General features: G+C 43.5%; 1 protein-coding gene across 4 annotated transcripts in view; it reads left to right on the top strand.

Annotated features, from left to right (window-relative positions):
* The first annotated feature begins 1214 nt into the window (after window positions 1–1214).
* Window positions 1215–12812, top strand: part of Chrm3 (cholinergic receptor muscarinic 3) — a 450464-nt gene continuing 438866 nt past the window's right edge. For all 4 annotated transcript variants that reach the window (XM_055603957.1, XM_055603959.1, XM_055603956.1 and 1 more), the window contains exon 1: window positions 1215–1294. The gene's annotated coding sequence lies outside the window, so the exon portion shown is untranslated. The remainder of the gene's footprint in view (window positions 1295–12812) is intronic.

Raw genomic sequence — 12812 nt, 5'->3', positions numbered from 1 at the left:
AAAGAAAGAAAGAAAGAAAGAAAGAAAGAAAGAAAGAAAGAAAGAAAACTATCTAGAGAAACTATGAGTTTTATTTTTCTAATTTTAAAAAAAAGTGTGCACGCATGCGTATATGCACGCAAACGCGTCCTTTTCTCCCGTGCTTCTCTAATTTCTCTTGAAGTGTAAACTTTTGGGGAGCAGAAGCTGCTACCTCTTTCTACATAAACAGACGCTCCTTAAATCTTCAATCGTACTCGCACCATACTGTTCCCTCAAGAAAGTTTGCCAACCAGGTCGTTTATTTTCACTGAGCTGAGGTTCGTTCATCCGTAAGTTGAGCCCAAGAAATCACATTCTTCAAACCTTCCTAAACAATTGAAGGAAGCCCATTTCAAATTTCCAGTGGAACACGAAACTGATCAACTTCAACCCCTGAGGCACCGGGGCGCAATTAGGGAGCACGTGCAGCCACGCTGGGTGGGTGGACACTCCTCGCCCGGGCTCAGCGCCCGGCCCCTAGCGATCCCACCCGAAAAGCACCCGGGATCTCCCTCGCCCCTGCCAGGCAGAGAACACAGCCAAGCCCGCGCGCGGGGAGCAGCGAGGAGCCCGCAGGGCCACTGGGCATGCTCAGAAGCAGAGCAGGTTTGGGGCTCCAGCAGGCAGCTAGCGTGTTACACCGAGCGAAGGAGAAGAAGCAGGAGGAGGAGGAAGGGGAGGAGGACGGGGGCAGCGGTAGCCACCATCGCCACCACCAGGCAGAGGAAGAGTTCGTAGGGAGGGACGGATCTCCTCCCACTTGGAGCGCCTTCTGCCTGCTTTTGGAGAAAAGAATAGAAGGTAAAGAGAGAGAGAGAGAAACGAGAAGTGAGAGAGCAGAAGGAGGGTAAAAATAAATAAATAAATCAAGGCGAGATCAGAGAGGGCTGGGGCGGATCAGCCGAGCCCCGGTGCGGTCGGCAGGGCAGGTGCCACGGCTGCTGCCCGAAGGCGGCATGTGACGCGCGGCCGCAGCTGCCCGCGGGCGGAGCGCGCTCGGACCCGGGAGCGCAACCGCGGGCCATCCAGGCTGCAGCCGGGAGCCCCGCGCTCGCGACCCGCCGGGAGGAGCCCCGCAGCTGCGCCTGCACCCAGCGGCCGGGCGATGCAGACCAGGGCGGCTCCGGGACACCAGCGACCCTGAGGACGCTCGCTGTCTCGGAACAGCGTACTTGGAGAGCCCGGGGTTCTGGGGAGAGGACCGGACGGTCCGGGAGGATCCGGAAGGCGCGGAGGACTCGAGTGGGACAGCCACCTGGAGCGCAGCTGGCAGGTAAGGACGCGCGGGGCTCGCCGCGGGCGCGAGGTAGAGCGGCTGGCGGCGACCGCTGACCCGGTTTCTCGCCTTATCTGGTGGTGGTGAAATAAGGGGGAAAAGTTTTCCGCTGCGGGAGGAAATTTGTTTGCTGGCGGAGTTGAAAGGAAGGACTGAGCAGAGGGACTGGGAGAGGTGATTTTGTCATTCTGGGGAGGGGGGAGGGGGAGGACAGGAACCCGAGATCGATCTGGTGAGGAGTTGGAGCACGGGGACCAGGGGTGGAGAATGCGGAGGTAGCACCCGAGCGCTTGGGTAAGGGCTGGGACAGGCGGTCGGTGGCCGAGAGAGCGCCCAGTCGGCTCACCCAGCTCCCTCGGGCTTCTCTTCTCTACTTGGTAGTCAGGAGTCAACCGTGAAGCAGCAGGGGTCCAGAACTGCGTGCCTGTGAGCCTGTGTGCCAGGTCCTCTGTGTGCCTTTTTAATGTCGTTTTTTAGTAAAGCTAAATCAGACTCCTGCCAACCTCACAGCGAGGGGCAACTGCTGGGGCTCCTTTTCTGGAGCAAAGACGCGATTTTCCCCCCAACTCCTGGTGACCTGGGAAAGGGTGCTGAGCCAGAGTGCGCGTCTACTCTTCCTCAGCCTGGGCTGCTGAACTACACTGGCTCTCTTCTCCAGAGCTCTCTGGATCCTGGCACAGTGTGCTTACAGTGCGCAGCTTGTTCCTTTCTGCGTGGTTTCAAGCCGCTGGGGTTAGGAGAATGGTTGACCGGGGGAGGTTGGGGGTGTTAGGATTCCCTTGTCCACTCTGCGCTGTGAGTATTGGAATTGTGACCCTGCCCTTCCGGCTGGTGAGTGTGTGAGACTCTCCTTGCACAGGCAGGGTGGAAGTAGGAGAGGAAGAGAGCTTTGGGGACTCACATCCATATGGACATATTTCAAAAGCACAGACCTTGATTAGTGTTTTTGAAACTGTCCGAAGTCTGTAAGCATACACTCCGCCGCCGCCCACCCACCCGGCTGGCTCCACTGATATTGTTGGCAGGGTTTTGAAAGGGTGGGAGACTGTTCTGTTAAGGAGACTGACCATTTCACTATGAGCTTTCAACAGATCTTTCCTTCCTCTCTTGGCCTCTGAGACTCAACAAGATAAAAAATGTATCATTCCCCAACACACACACACACACACACACACCACCACCACCACCACCACCACCACCACCACCACCACCACCCTTTCTGGATTACTATTTGAAAACAGAACATATTCTTAAAGCTTGCTTAATAATTATGAAATCCAGAGGGTTTCACATTGGGAAAGCATTCATCCTGTAGGAACCAGTCAGCACCGTTTCCTGGGTTTAAAACAATGCTAGTGGATTTGCTGGAGAGATCTTACAGGAGGATACACTTTCCAAAAAGGCCAGAGGGGACCCTGGAATAAACGCACACTCGGATACAGGGTTTTTCAGTGGATAATGTTAAAAGGAAGGAGGTCTTTCCGTGCCGCCGGTTGTGCCAGGAGCTGGTGTTGGGGAGCAGACATGTGCAGGACGCATGCTTGCCTCCTCCATGTGTGTTCTCACAGGCCACAGCAGTGGAGCGTGAATCACACACCCACAACTCGATAATTCTGCCTTTAGATGATGTTTACGTGGTTTGTCTCGATTAGTTTAACATGCAGTTGGCTACTGTTAAGGCAGAAGGCATGCGATTTCTGAAGTCCCGTAAGAACACATAACTTTAACATAAATTATGAAGTTAAATGTAATGGCTGCAGATCTGATATGGGCTGAACCCTAGGCTGGGAGGGGTGTTTTGAGGTTGAGTTAAACGTGAAAATAAGAGTGATGTAAGACTTTTAAAAACAATAGTGGATAATGCCTTAAATGGACTCAATAGTTTAATAAGAAAATGAGATAAAAGGTAGACCTTTTGAAAACCTTACTAACACGAATCTTTGGTCATAAAAATTATTGTTAGGCAAAGGTGTAATATTTTAAGAAATAGATTTTGTGGAATTGGGTGGCATGTAGATAAAGGCTACATATTAGGATGTAGTTTTGTCTTAAGCCTACTCGAAAACTTACGTAAGAAACTTGTATGCTTTGGGGAAATCTGAAAGGATTCACTGTACTGCTCCCCCTTCCCCCCGAAAGAGGGATAGAAAAATTTTGCTTCAAATGCATTTGTTTCTGGAGATTGCTGAAGCAAGGCTAAATATGCTCTTTAAAGTATATTTTTTTATTTTTCCTTATTAAAAATGGCTTATCTTTTACAGAAAAGAAAAACGTTATTTTAAGATAGAATGTATGGGAATATAAGCTCCTTTTAATCATATTTTAGTTTTTACTAGCAAGCAACCTGTTGAATGTGAGTTGTGGGGAGGGGTAATGGACATAGCTAGGATTTCTTGAATCCATGTTAATAAACTGAATAGAAACATAAAGGTTATAATTCAAAGCTTTCTGAAGTGTTAACTTTTTAAGGTTTTTTAAATTCTTCTTATTTAACGTAAAATATCATCACATTTCTTGAGCCAGCATAGTGTTCTTGCCTAATAATGTTGTTAGCCTTGGCAGATTCAGTTGCTTACACTTAAGTGGCCTGGACATTGTCACTGTAACGATGAAGAGACTGGGTCTGGTTTGCAGTATGGGGACATTTATGTGCGGAGCAGCTGTGGTGGCCCTTTACACCAGAGATGAATGAAGAGTTCTACAGAGGGACCCAGCTCCCCTTCATGTATGGAACCTAATTTTATATCGTGGTATGTTATGACTAATACCATTACATTCTCAGCATGGTTTTGAAGAATGACTAATTGGAAATATTTTCTTTCACACAGTTTGCTTGTGAATTGAAAATATATCTTTCTTACAGAGAAGTATTTTAAAAGGCATATATGGCTCCAACAAAAGAATTAATCAAGCCCCTTTTCTATTTTTATATTTTAAGTGAATCAGCATGCACAAATATGCCTGGCGCTTAGTTGTTAAAAGCAGTGTATACATGGTTTCCCAAAATGTGGTATTTATGAAATTCAACACCCCGACCCTATTTTTTTGTCCAGAAGGTTTTTTGAGTCTGGTAGAAGTCCCGCTATGGCTCTTACCCCTTTGGGTTGGACTTTCATACTCAAAGGAAAGTCTTGGCTTCATGACAAGATCATCTAAAGAGTTTGACACGAGGCAACAACACCAGTCAAGGTGGAAGCTGAGGGTCTGACACACTCTGTTCACTGTTAAGGAAGCTGCCTGGGGCTTGGAACAAGTATAAAGCTGACTCCTGATCCTAGATCGTTCAGTGTCCAACGTGGCTCTTGCTGTGTACTCCTTACAGACAGCCTGCCAGGGCCAAAGCTGTCCCTTTTAGGGACTTAGCTTGCTGTCCTCCTGAGTGCCTTACACTTTGGCATTCCTGGTCAGTGGAAACCTTCATTGGAATTGGCATTGGGAGCTGTTTAAAATAAAGAGCCACACAGGTCCTACAATGAAGACTGTAAGCCCTCCTAAGCTTTTATCTCTGGCAGTATATGGAGGCGGTCATGTTTGCCCATCTACAACTCAAGGCTGGCGTGAGCATAGAACCCATGCAGAAAAATATTTTTTGTTTCTTTTGTGTATACACATCGATGTATGTTTGGGTACATGTGTGTTTTAATATCAGTAAAAGTGTTTGCACACGTTTGCAGCTGCTGCAGCCGCTGGGGAATCATCTTGTTCCTCGGGTGCTCTCTACCTTGTTTTCTTGACACAGGGTCTCTTATTGGCCCGAGACTCACCAGGAAGACTATGAACTGACCAGCAAGCCCCAGAGAGCCAATAATTATTATCTCCCCAGCACTGACTGAGATCACAAGTGTATGCTACCATGCCGAACTTTTTAAAAATGGATTCTGGGGATCAAATCCAAGCCCTCTTGCTTGCAAGTCAAGCACTTACCAGCTGAACTATTTTCCTAGCCCCAGAAGTGTCTTTTGAACAAACTCAGAGGCACTATGAAGTGGTGTATGGTCAGAACCCATGCCCCTTCAGTACTCCCAGAGAGAGAGAGAGAGAGAGAGAGAGAGAGCTTGAAGCCCCATGGTGGGGTGAGTGCTAGCTCAGCCTTCGGCCACTGTGTGTCATTCCTTCAGTTCTGGCAGTGTGCACACTTCAGCTTCTGGCAGGCTCTCCCCTGAAGTTTGGCAGCTTAAATTCTTCCACTTGTTGGAGCTTCCTGTCCCTACCCTCCTGAGGCTGGAGGACTCTGGCAGGCAGGCATCTTCTTAGCCCTTCTCTGCAGAGACTCCAGCTTCAGCCTGCCATGCTGACATGGGGGCAGCATCCACTGGCCATGATGACAACCTTACAGTACATACCGAGCTGTCATCTTCTCCACAAATGTACCAGCTCACCCTGAATACAAAAACGTGTAGGAAACTGGCCATGCAATACATGGAGGGCTTTGAGAAAGAAGCCCTCATGTATGGAGGGCTTTGAGGCCCTGCTGTTTCCTTGGGTTCTGCAAGCGACTCCAGGACCTATCCAACTTTACTTATTCTTACCCAGTTTGCACTACCAAAGGATCGAGTCTGAGTTCCTAATCCTTGTGGGCTTCAGCAATTCCTTGGGTTCCTAACCCTGAGCTCTTTTCTTACTGCTATCTCATAGGGCTAGGCTTCTTTTGTGTTTTCAGTTCACCTTTTCAGCTCTAGGCTTAATGTTTTGCCTGGAATAACTTTCAGCAATGACCTTGACAGTCAGCCTTGCTCTTGCCAAGACTTCTCTCCAGGAGCAAGACTCCATTCTATTATTTTCAGCCTCTGATTCAGTTCCAGTGTGGACAAATCCCCGGGACTAAGGCATAGTCACTGACCTGATGGTGTAGCACCCACTTTTGCCTAGAGACTTGTGTTGCCAAGTTCACCTAACAAATAAAATCTCCTTGCCTGTCATTGCTGGCAGGATCAAATCTCAATACTCCACACCCCTCCTGGCCACTGTAATTTGAGTTGCTGACTATCCACTGCTGAGTTAATCCTCCGTTAGGTCATTTGTTCTAGCTCAGCCTTAGCCTGTTTCCTGCCCCCACTGTTCCCTTGAAATCTGGCACACCAACTGAGCTATGACATATCTTACCTTCGGTCACCTCTGACACAGGAAGTGACACTAGTGCAGGCTGCCTGGCTCAGACCAGATATCCTCCAACCACTCTTGCAGACACAATTCCGATGAGTCAAATCAGCATCAGAGGTCGTCAGCCTGTTTCATAGAGACAGGCCACCACAGATCAGCCTTTGCAAACCTCGTACTAATGGGCATGAAATGTCCTGGTGATCATCTACTGAGCTTCATCATTTATCACAGTGAGACGTGGCTATAGGCTTGGATGCACTGTCACTATGACATACCCCCCTTCCATGGGCTCCGATGGCAGAAACTTGGCTACCACTGTTAATGGATGCATTTGATGTCCATCAAGCCATGGCTTACCTTCAAAAAACGGTCATGCAGCAGCACCTCATGGGCCAACAACTTGTCATTCCGAGTACTACTCGGGTTCTCTGGTTCAAATCAGTTGCAAATGTTGACTCAACATGTGTGTGTGTGCATTAGAAAAGTGTTGAATGCAGTCACTTTTGTGATATTTCATGTTCTTAGTAGAGAGATAACTGGAAACACTGCTCTTGTTGTGTGGACATCCCTGACACAGTAGCATTAGAAAAAACTGAGCTTTTCATAGATGGCATCCTGTCCTTTCTGTCTCACATGAGTGACAGCACTATATCGCGTTGACAGAGTATTATGGAGGATAGAGGGAGGCTGTGGAAGCTCCTTATCTTTCTCATCTCCATGTCTACATGTCCTTACCATCACACAGGACCACCAACCCTTTACAGCTTTCCTCAAGTGAAGATGTTACTCCACATTCCTTCTTATAAATTATTATATATCACTTAATCCATTGAAACATCAGAAGCTGGAAAACCTCTGTCTAAATGCAAGTCATTTCTCTCTCCTCTGAACTCTACTGGAATAGGAAATTATTCCAATATCAAATATCAAATAGAATTCTTTGGTATTCCATTTGATATTCAAGGGTAACTCCTATCATTGTCATTCCATTTGACATTAAAGGATAACCCAGGAAAATGCATGTTGACTTTCTTCAGAGTTGACTATATGAAGAGTATATAAATAAATTTTAATAAATATTAGTTTGAATACAATGAACAAATCTGCCTACTAACCAGTCATCAATATCTGATATTTGCCTGTCATCCACTTAAAAGTGACATCTGCTTATCATCTGTCATCAATATCTAGCATCTGTTTATCATTACTACCTATCTGTCTTTATCGTCACTCGCTAGACCCCGCCCCTTCTTACCTAGAAGGGTTCCAGGAATGGACCTGACTGGGGTGACAAGGGAATAGAGAAAAGATCAGCTGACATGTAGACAGGAAAATTGGGATTAGGTAGTATGGGTTCTCTGATGGATAAACTTCAGCCCCCCCCCTCCACCCCCCAACTGTGCCAAAAGCTCAGTGTGTTTACTCTATAGAATCAAACAAGGAGACAAGGTTATTGATTACAGCTGAACACGGAGGCAGGGTTATTACAGACAGATGAACAAGAAGGTATGGTCTACAGCTGGATCAAGGAGCCAGGTTTAGCTAATCTTGTTAGAATCAGTCTCTGGAGGAGAGAAATCTTCAGGCCAGAAGTATCTGGGTGAGAAAGCTGTCATGGACATTCTCTGCACACAATGTCAACATTCACATTCAGACAAGTAAGGTAAAGCTTTGCCATTTTCCCATGGCTCTGAGGCTTTAGAGTCCTTGACACTATGCCCAAGTCAACAGTACAAACTCTCTTAGTTCTTCACTTACTCAAGGCTTCTGCTCCCTACAATTGTTATCTATCACCAGTCTATCAATTTCTATCATCTGTCACTGAAATCTATTTATACACACATATATGATTTCTCTATATAGCTTTTTTATGTCTAGCACCTATTTTTCATCAACATCTTATCACCTGTCTAATATGTGTGTGTACATATAATCTATCTACCATCTGTCTTTCATTGACTTATCATCAGCATTTACCTTTCTCTATCAGACATTGACTTCTCTCAATGGCATCTACCTCTGTCTATGCTTACCACTTATGTACATAGCATGCTCTCTCTATTGTAATTCTCATGTCATTGTTTCTGATATACCAGGCAACATAGTTACACTATTTTGAAAACACAGTGTGACTCTAAGATTGCATGATCATCATGAAATGAAAGATGCTCATCCCTTTCAGATGGAAGATGACATTAGATATTGTACTTACAGCTGAAAGAGAGTCTTTTCCCTTACCTTCTGGAAAACAAAAGTCTGAAATCAAGGCTTCAGGAAGAACATAATCCTGTGAAATACTCTGGAAAGGAGACACCATCTGAATCCAACTTTTGAGCCCCTAACTCTCTGCTGCTCCTCTTTGTGTGATTCTAGCTCCATGCCTTTCTTACATGTGTGGTTGCACTAACAGGCTAAGTCTACTTAGAAAGTCCAGGAAATATTTCCTTCAAAGATTTTGCCTTAAGCAAGTCATCTGCCACATCAGGAAATCAGAGCTTCTGGGCAGTAGGAAATGAACATAGTTTTTTTTTTTTTTTGAGGGCCATCATTCAGAATTTTTCAGATATCGTCAATGAGTACTGTCTTAGTTGCTTCTTTTGCTTATGATAAAATAACCTGACAAAAGCAACTCAAGGGAGAAAGGACTTACTTGGCTCATAGTTTCCGGACAGGGAAGTCAAGGTGACAGGAGCAAGCAGGACCTGGCACTTTGCATGACAGTCAGGAAGCAGAGAACAATGAATTCTTATGCTCTTTTCTTTCTCCTTTTTGTTAGTCTTGGACCTGAGCCCATGGAACGGTGCCATCCACAGTGGGTGGGCCTTTCCATCTCAATTAATCTAATCTAGGTAATCCTTCACAGGTTGCCGAGGCTAACGGAGTTTACTTGATCCCTCATGGGCACACCAAAAATCTTCCTTTCTAGAATATTCTAGATATCATCAAGTTGACAAGTAACTTCTATATGACACTGTAGGCAGTCTTCTCACAGAGCAACCTGTGCTTACTCCAGACTCAAGAGAGCAGATGAGACAGAATCAGACAGCATTCACACCTCCGTACATTTCACTGTCGCCTGACACAACATCTCTGACTTCTGGCTTCGATCTTTATAAGAATCATAGAAAGTGCTTTTTCCAAAAGTCACCTGTAAACTCTGAGTCAGTTCCCTTGGTCTCTTACAACATATTTAAACTCCCCTTGTTGTTAATACATTCTGACTCCTGTTTTTTTTCTACCCTGGTTCTCTAATACTTTTTCCTCAGTTTATATCACGTACTTTTTCCAAGTAATCCATATTCATTGTTTTCAACACCCATTCAGCATGAATCACTCTCTTTCTCCCCAAACCGCCTTAGTTTCAGAAGAGAGGACTATCATGACACACTTGCTCAGGGACCTCTGTTTTCTCCTCCTCCTGCTTCTCTCCTGAGGCCTCCCATTTCTGCAAACAGCATGATCATCCTGCATTTCCACATAATCTTGATTTATCCTTTCCCTTTCCCTCCCACTTTGTGCTAGATCCCGGAACCTAATACTCAACCAAGCCATAGCTCAAACTTCTTGGCTACTTTCCTTTCCTGCTTTCATCATCCCAGTTCTTCAGCTTTCTATCTTTAATGTGCATTCAGCTACGTAAGGAATTTAGTAGAATGTGGACTTTGATGCATGACATCTGGCAGAAGCTGAGAACTTAGATTTCCAATAGACTTTCATGGGCAGAGGCTCATCCACATTAAGGAGAAAACCAGTTTTTAAGCATGTCAAACCTTTCTTTTAGTGTCTAAGAACTCTGGGTCATCTATTTGACTACAGTTTCTTTTTCCAATCCATTTGTACAGATTTCTTATTGAATTTGAATTTTTATCATTTTTGTCCTGACTCCAACATCTTCTTTAACATCCTTGCCAGCTATCAATGGCCTAATCACTAAAAGTGTTTCATCACCCATCTTGGTCTCTGGCATAATTTACATTTTAGGTTCAGTCTCAAGTCTCTTTCCTTGTACTGAAATGAATGTGTATTCCTTCACATCTTCAGAGATCCAGACACTATCATTTTAACAAGGATTATTTGAAATAATACTTTTCCTTAGCAATTCTTCTTCTCGTACTTTGTCAGAATTTTAGTCTTATCAGTGATCCAACACACTCTTGTTTTGCTTGTGTATGTCCATAGATTATTTCAGATATCAAGCCATCAAGTCTTTAGGTAAGATGGCTCATTTCTGAATCACTTTTACCGTACACTACAGTCTTTCTCTTAAATGATTGATATACATATCTGCATATATAAAATGTGTAGCTGTAGAGCTCTTGCTGATGTCTCATTATAAAAATAATATATAACATAAAATTTGAATGTGTCATACACATGTAATTTTGAAACTAACCATGACTTTGCATCCTTAGAGGTAACAGAAGTCATAAGTTTGATGCATAATCTTCCAGCATTTTTCTGTATTGCTTTGGCCTCTGTGTCAAAGGTTTGGTCCCCAGAATCATGTTATTGAGAAGTGATGGAAACTCTTTAAAAATAGATCCTAATGAAAGGTTTTTAGCTGACTGTCAGTGTATTCTCACAAGACTCTTTCCCCCTTCTCTCTCTCTCTCTCTCTCTCTCTCTCTCTCTCTCTTTTCATTCTCTGTCCTTAAGATGAATGGTTTATACCACATAGTAGTACCACAGGCCCTGCTCCCATATAGGCTTAGAGAAACCAGCTCAATGAACCTTGGATAGGACCTGTGAGAAAAAGATAAACCTTATCTGTTCCTAAGTTGATTTCCCCCTGATATTTTCTATAGTGATGGAAAGCCGACTAACATATACATGTTGTAACATTTACTCTCTACAAACCTGGGACGATAATAGAGTTTTGAAACTTGATTTGAAATGTAAATCACTTCCCTATTTTTAAAATCTGGAACTCATTCCAAAACATTGACTGATTTAACTGCATGAAAATCCATCCACTTAAAATGGTCTCAAAGTATAGAAATGTGTTTTCTCTGAATTTCTTATCAGTTAAGCATGTCTTTTTTTTTCCCCCTCCAGTGTTTCTATGCTCTCAGAATTACATAACGCAGTATGGGTTTGTAAAATTAAGGCACAAAAACTGCCTTAGAAGGACCAAGCTAGTATGATGTCTTTAGCAGATTTGAGTGATGTGTCTGTGGTACAAGAGTGATCATCCATTTTGAAAACACACTAAAATCATGCTGTTTGGTGATAAACACACATACTGCTAACTTTATGTTGATATATAAATTTCCACACCTTCAGACCTATGATAATTATGCTGCATTCTGAATTATGAATATGTATTTATCATTTTTAAAGATTTATTTTATTTTTTTGTGTATGAGTACTTCCACATACATATGTATGTAACACCATAAGCATGCAGCTCCTGCAGAGACTAGAAGAGGGTGCCTGAATCTCTGAAACTAGAGCTACAAACAGTTGTGAGCCACCTTGTGGATGCTAGGAACTGAATTCAGATCCTCTGGAAGAACAATTGGTGTCCTTAACCATTTACTCATTACCCCAGCCCCACATATTCATCTATCTCTCTAACACACCCATGTATTTACATACTATTCTTTGTTTCAGAAATAAATATAAAGTTCAAATAAGCCAAAAATAACAAATATTTAACAGAAATTTAGCATATTTAGCAAAATGATACAATTAAGAAAGAAACAAGAGGGAAATAAAAACAAATTAATTTAGTGTGAGAGCTGTGTGTTCATATGCTAAGCGAGGGTATTATTTTTTGGAAAGAAAATTCTTATAGAACTAAAAAGATAAAATTTGTGAAGGAAACTCTTAATGGTCATGAGTGTTTGGTATTGCCATGTTGAAGTCAGAATGAAAGCCAAGATATGCGGCACAAGTCGATAGTCTCAGCTAGTCAGGTAGCTGATGCAACAGGATCTCTTGAGCCCCACAGTTCTAGACCAGCCAGGGCGACATGATTAAGATTAAACATGACAAGTCTATTTTGAGCTACAGCTGTGAGAGATCATCTCCTTGGGTAGAGGGAGGCAGATGTATGCTTGAAGGACCTGATAGAGAAGACATACAAATGCAAATAGAAATAAGATAATAAGGAGTTACAGTTTTGAAACTGTGGGATTGCTGAAGTCTGGATGAGCTGAATCATATAAAGACTATTTCTATTTCCTTCAACTCTAAAATACTTGGTTCTTTGGTTTGGTTGATATCTCTCCCCTAAGATAGCACATATTTCTTGTAGAACTTAATATAAGGAAAAATTGAATCTCTTTGGGGATAATGAAAGCTATTTTTTGAAAATGAAATTAAGCTATCTTTGTTTCTATTTTGCACTGGCTGCTGGGAAATTCAGACCTAAAAATAGCATACAATCATAGGGGCCAATTTCGTCTATTTT

The sequence above is a fragment of the Psammomys obesus genome, unplaced genomic scaffold, assembly GCF_907164565.1.
Source record: "Psammomys obesus unplaced genomic scaffold, mPsaObe1.curated_primary_1811, whole genome shotgun sequence".
Lineage (NCBI taxonomy): Eukaryota > Metazoa > Chordata > Mammalia > Rodentia > Muridae > Psammomys > Psammomys obesus.
This window is presented reverse-complemented; position numbering and strand designations above follow the sequence as displayed.